The 5806-nt window shown below is 53.7% G+C and overlaps 1 protein-coding gene across 4 annotated transcripts in view; it reads left to right on the plus strand.

Annotated features, from left to right (window-relative positions):
• Positions 1 to 5806, plus strand: part of NDNF (neuron derived neurotrophic factor) — a 26535-nt gene that overhangs the window by 9060 nt on the left and 11669 nt on the right. For 3 of the 4 annotated variants that reach the window (XM_021394695.1, XM_021394694.1, XM_021394696.1), the window contains one exon: positions 117 to 273. The gene's annotated coding sequence lies outside the window, so the exon portion shown is untranslated. Of the gene's footprint in view, positions 1 to 116; positions 274 to 510; positions 3502 to 5806 lie in introns of those variants that run through there. The other variant, XM_021394697.1, reaches the window with a different exon arrangement.

A 5806-nucleotide genomic window follows, 5' to 3' on the forward strand; every position in this document is an offset into this window, starting at 1 on the left:
CGCCCTCCGCGCCCCAAACTTTGCCCTCCGCTCCCTCCCCCTTCCCCCCCCACGCTCCGGCACCCCCTTTTAAGTGCTTTTAATTTTTTCCCTTTTTTCTTTTTTTTTCCTCTCAGGAGGGGTGGGAGGGGAAGGGGCTATAAAGCGCGGAGGGACGGGAGGGACGCAGTCCCCGCTGCAGCCCGTCCCCGTCGGAGCGGGGGTTCACCAAACACCTCCCCCCCTCCCGAAAAAGCCGGGCCCCGAGGGAGCTCCGTGACGGGACGCCGCAAGGTAAGGCACCGGCACCGGCCACCGGGAGGGAAGGGAGGAGCACCGAGCCCCGGCCCCGCCGCCCTCGGCTCCTCCGGGCTCTGCCGCCCTCTCCGCCCGCTGCCAGCCCGGTACCGCTGCAGCCCCGCCGGCCGGAGCGCATCGGGAGCGCCGCGTTGGAGCGAAAAAGGGAGTCGGTGGGGAGCAAAAAAAAGTGGCTACCGAAAAAAAAGTGAGTGGTGGGATGTAAGCCCGAGGATTTGCCTGGATTGTGTTTTTATTTCGGCAGCGCCCAGACAATGGCTACAAAGCGTCGTTTAATCACTTGCAGATACCATTTTGATGCTTTAAACCACTGAAGCCCAGCGCGGCTCTGTGCTCGCTCCGCGTCCCACTCCCGCTGCCACCGAGGGGCTCCCGAGCGCCCGCTGCCTCCCCGCGAGGGCTTCGTTACAACACCGCAGGGTATCGCTGCTGTGCGGCGGGCCGGGGGGTGCAGTCCCAGCCCGTGTCCCGCTGGCAGGCAGAGTGGGTGGCACTGGGCGACCAGCGGGGCAGCGCGCTGCCGTCCTGCAGCTGGGCTGCACTGTAGCACCGCTCAGGGCTTCGTGTCTCGGTTTGCGTTAGGCAGGGCCGGTGGAGTTGTGCGCGTGTAAAAGAAGAGTGAGGGGTGGGGGTGAAATCTTCCCTGCCCCGAATGATTTGTGTGCTCGCAGGGTACGGCTGGCTGGGGCATAGCCCAGTTCCCATACGAGTAGTGCGGCAGTGTGGGACACGAGCAGCCCACACCGTGCTGCGAGGGAGTGGGGAGACAGCTGAGAGGGTGCAGTTCGCCTGCTGGGAACTGACTGCTCTCCAGCTCTCTGAAAAATGGCATTTTGCAGCGCTCCTCATCCGGAGTGCCTTGTCCCGTGCTGCTGCCACGCAGCACTCACGGAGCTGCAGGGGAGGGCTGCGCTGCTGGCTCCTGGCACCACTAAACTCTCTGGAACCCATAGAGGTATGGTGAGGATTCAAAACTTGTTCCTATTGAAGGAGGAGAGAGCTTTTAAAAGCGGATTTTATGTTCTGTTTTCAACGTTACTAATGAGAAGTGCTGTTTTGCATGTCCCATGCATATCGTGTGGGTGTATTTGGGATCCCACAGTTGCAATTCCTCCCATTATCAGCTCCTCACAGGCTGTATCTCACCACCCGCAGATGAGAAGCCCCTCTTAATTTAAGAGAGCTTTGTAATGCTGCCGATAAAACCCTTCCCAGCACAGTCCAGCCGAGCCCTCCTGCTCCCAGCATCCCAGTGGCACCTGGCAGCCAGCAGCATGTGACAAGTACCGGGTGCCACTGGCCCCTGTCACCCCACACTGCCACCCCTGGGGAGGTGCCATTGCCCCGTGTCATGCCAAGAATGCAGGTCTGGGTGGCAGCAGGCATGATGTGCCGGGCAGTCCTATGCCACGTGGAATCGCAAGCAATTACTTGCCTGAGCGACCCCGCTGAAATTAATAGGGCCTCTTTTTTTAATTGGAGCCGGCTTTGCGCTGCGATCACCCTGCAGGACTGTTGTGTTGCGGATTGCTCCTTTGGAAGCACGGAGGAGAAGCATTTCGCGTTCCGCAGTGTTTATAAATACAATATGGTGCGAGCTGTCAAGCAAGCTGCTCCGAATCACGCAACGCCTGCACCCCGCTGGGCTCCACGGCCTGTGCGAGGCCTCGCTCTGTGCCTGATGCTCAGCGCTGCCCCGCAGCCCAGCTCGGTTCAGCCTGGCCCATTGACCACAGTTTGCGTGACCCATACCCAGGGCATGAAGTAGGCCCTGGTCTCAGGGTCCCTTGGCCCTGGAATCAGGGGATCGGGGCCTCTGTAGTGTGGAGGCTCTGTGGGGCATGGGGGCTGCCTGGCTCCGTGGTGTGCCAGGGTCACTGGTATGGCGGGATGAAATGTTTATTAAACTCAGCCCCTGTTTTGTCTTCTGCGATTTATGTTCCAAAAGGCTCGTAATAAACAGTTTATTAAAGAGAAATCCTGATTTATTTCTGCAAGTGGTTACACCTCGGGGTGGTATCAAACGGTTTTGCAGGAGACTGGCTTTTATGCTTCCTCTGGCAGTTTCAAAGATTGCTAGAAATATAACCCAGAGCCTACGTCGGTTTGGATGAAGTCAGCCAGAAGCGCGTGTCGGGGTGCGTGGGGCTCTCCTGCGGTGGGGCAGCAGATTCTGCCACAGAACATCTGGGCGCGGGCTTGGATTACAGTGCAGCTTTCGGGGATAGCGCTTTGGCCTCGCCTCCGTCTTGAAGTCACTAAACTTTATGTGAATAATAAAACCGTAAGCCCATTACTTCACTATTTTCAAGGGGCTATTTTATGGCCTCCTTCAGTATCTTGCCTCTTTCTAGAGCTGGCTTTATTTTGTTTGCTGGGTATTTGTCTTTTCACTCCCCAGCTTTTTTTATTTTTGTTTCTGCGGGAGGCAATTTGCTCATTCATGCTCACAGTCACCCTCTGGGTGCCGGCTCTCTGTGCAACCCCGCTGCATATTTTCTGCATTGAGGATCTAATGAGGGCTGCACACCTCTCATTCAGCTTACTCAGAGCAGGCTGTCTCATTAACATGGGGCACTACGGAGCTGCTGCCATTCGCTGCTAATAAAGAGTTAACGTGACAGCGGGGCTTGGCTCCCTTTTTTCTGCTTGCTTACAAACCGTGGAGAAGAAAGGGATGGGGTTCAACAGGAGCTCACAGAAAGCCCTAAGTGTGATGTTTCCAACCAGGACAGTGCTGTGGGACACTGCACTTGGCTGTCTGTGGGGGCATGGCCCTTTGGGATGAAGGGAAAGGAGAAAACTGAGTTACGTCCGAGGGATGGGAATTTCTTGGGTATGACTCGAGTAGTGCTGGAGCTCTACCATGTAGAAGCAAGCATCCTTCCAGAGAAAAGGCAAAAGCCCTGCAGAAACCCTATCCCCAAACTTTGTTTTGCAATGTGACTGAGAATGCACTGCTTCCATGGCAAAAATCCTTGTTAGGTCCAGCAGCGATTGTGTCTGCCCAAGAAAGCTGCTCCATGGAGTTAACGCTGCTGGGAGGAGCCGGAGGGCGAGGAGAGGTTGTGCCTGAAAACTTCAGCGAGATGTCATTAGGAGAGGAAGCATTTGCCCTTCACTTGAGAAATGGGTCAAGACGATAAAGCTGAACTCCGGGAGAACGTGTCTGAAGGCAGAAATAAATTAAGAAGAACGGGGACGGTAAATATTAAAAAGAAGTTTTCTCTTTCAGAATTCATTTTCTGACGTGCAGCATACAGAGATGTCTGCTGTGCTGATGAGAGCTGAACACGAGCGCTGAGCTGTGACAGGGGCTGCCAGAAAATCCGCATGGATGGCTTTGGGCAGGGCAAAGCAGTCTGTGTGCGAGATGGCTGATATTGTGACTTCAGCCTAAAATGTGTTGGTTTTACAGGACAGGTCTGGGGGTTGTGCTTATCCTGTAAGTGCTGTCCAAGCAGGCAGCAGGCGAAGTGCTCTGAGTGCCCAGGTCTGCCAGACCAGAAGGTGCCTTTGCTGCTGGAGGGATGCGCTCACAGGATGCTCAAGGGTGTGTGGGGCCGGCTGGTTTTGGGATGTGGAGCTGTGTGGCTGCTCTGCCTGTGGGCTAATTAAACGGAGTCATGGGAAAGATGTTTGCTGATTACGTGACAGCTGAGATAAGGAGCCATGGTCCTTGCTGAGAGCACCTGGAAAGCGAGAGGCAATAATTTCCTCTTCCCACGTCATTCCCTACTCTATGGGTCCGGATATGAGTGCCCCTCCAAGTGACCCCTGCGCGATCACGAGGTGACACACCGCGAGAGCTGCGCTTCCGCTGCAACTTGCAGGGGAAAAGCATTGTGCACCTAATTAAGTGAAGTGCATTGGTACATGGCTTTTTTATTTTTTATTTTTTTAATTTTTTTGGAAGGAAAAGTAGCGTTAGAGGGGCCGTAACTTTATTAGGGTGAGAAGAATGATGCTTTGCATCTTCCTCACTTCTAACCTTGTCAGTGCAAAAGCACTTCTGCCACAGAGCCTGGTGATGAGAATTGCGGGTTTGGATTTCAGAGAGCAGAGTGATGTCTCGGCTGCTGGCTGTTGTTAGTATTCACGGGGAAGCAGCGTTCCCGCAGCTCCTCAGGCTGCTATAGCTGCCATCAGTTCTCTGTGGGCTTTGCCTCCTGAGTAATACTTAACTTGAGCATGATTTGTAGGGCTAATAGGATCTCCTTCTTTGGGGAAGATCCCAGGGGCTCTCTCAGACTGATTTTTCAGTAATGAAGAATAATCATTTAAAACCTAACAGTCCTAGAATGTAGTAGAGTTACCATTTTGCAGGGAAGAGTTAATGTCAGTCCATTAAAACTTTTAAGACCCTGCTAGAGTACAATTGTTTAAATAATATGTCCTGTGAAAAATATGCGGCTTCTAAGACCCTTTGTGAACAAAGCAGAGCTTGGGTTTGAAGTCCTCTAACTTAACATTTGAATTGAACAAGCATTTTAAAGCAGGGTGCAGACAGCCCTTGCAGGCACGTGGAGCAGGGCTGCAGGCACAAGGTGGGAGCCGTGCTGCCTTAATTCATGGCACACGCTCCTATCCCCGCTCACATAACTAAAAGCATTTGCAGGGCTATAAGAAAATGCCAACAATTAGTGCTTTAATTCCAGATGCATCCTGCTCCTTCCTTCTCCTATTCTTTCCCGCCAGGCGAGGAGGGATGCTGACCCTGGGAGGGTCTGAGGGCCGGGGACTGTTTGGACGTCCGTTCACCCGTGGCAGCCTGGCCTGCCATGTGCTCCCTGCGCAGTGGCGGGATGAAGGGCCAGCCTTTGGCCTGCCGGCTGCACAAACAGCCTCTGCTGAGCTGGGGCGTGGGGCTGAGGCTGGCCCATCAGTAAGCTGTTCCCAAAACCCTGCATCACAGCTCGGCAGCTGACCCTGGTGGGGACATGGTGGTAATGGACCAGGGTGCAGGGATCTCTGGGAGCCCGAGCCCATGATGATGGAGAGCCAGCTCTGTCCCATGGGTCCTTAGCCCTTGGAGGTGCTAAATTATGCTGGCAGAGCCATGCCGTGGTGTACGTCTGCTCTTCTTCCTGAGGGCTGCTGCTTCCTCCTGAACATCGGGTGCCTTTGCTGCGCACGTTTGTCCCAGTTAGTGATGAGAGGATGGGGAAATCAGGGCTGGCATCTTCCTTCTTGACTCTGGGCAGAATTAACCTCACCTGATGGACACCGTGTTAAGGTCAGACCTATAGGGGAAGCAAAGTTCAGGTTTTCTCTAGTATTGTTCAATTGACAGCACAGAGTGACTGCAGGTAGTTGATCTGGGTGACTCAGAGCTGTTGGCTTGCTGGGCCAGCAACTTTCACAAGTTCACAGAGCTGCCTTCTACAGGAACCTGCCTCTTCTCTCTCTCTCTCTCTTTCTTTCTTTCTTTCTTTCTTTCTTTCTTTCTTTCTTTCTTTCTTTCTTTCTTTCTTTCTTTCTTTCTTTCTTTCTTTCTTTCTTTCTTTCT

The sequence above is a fragment of the Numida meleagris genome, chromosome 4 (genome assembly GCF_002078875.1).
Source record: "Numida meleagris isolate 19003 breed g44 Domestic line chromosome 4, NumMel1.0, whole genome shotgun sequence".
Taxonomy (NCBI): Eukaryota; Metazoa; Chordata; class Aves; order Galliformes; family Numididae; genus Numida; species Numida meleagris.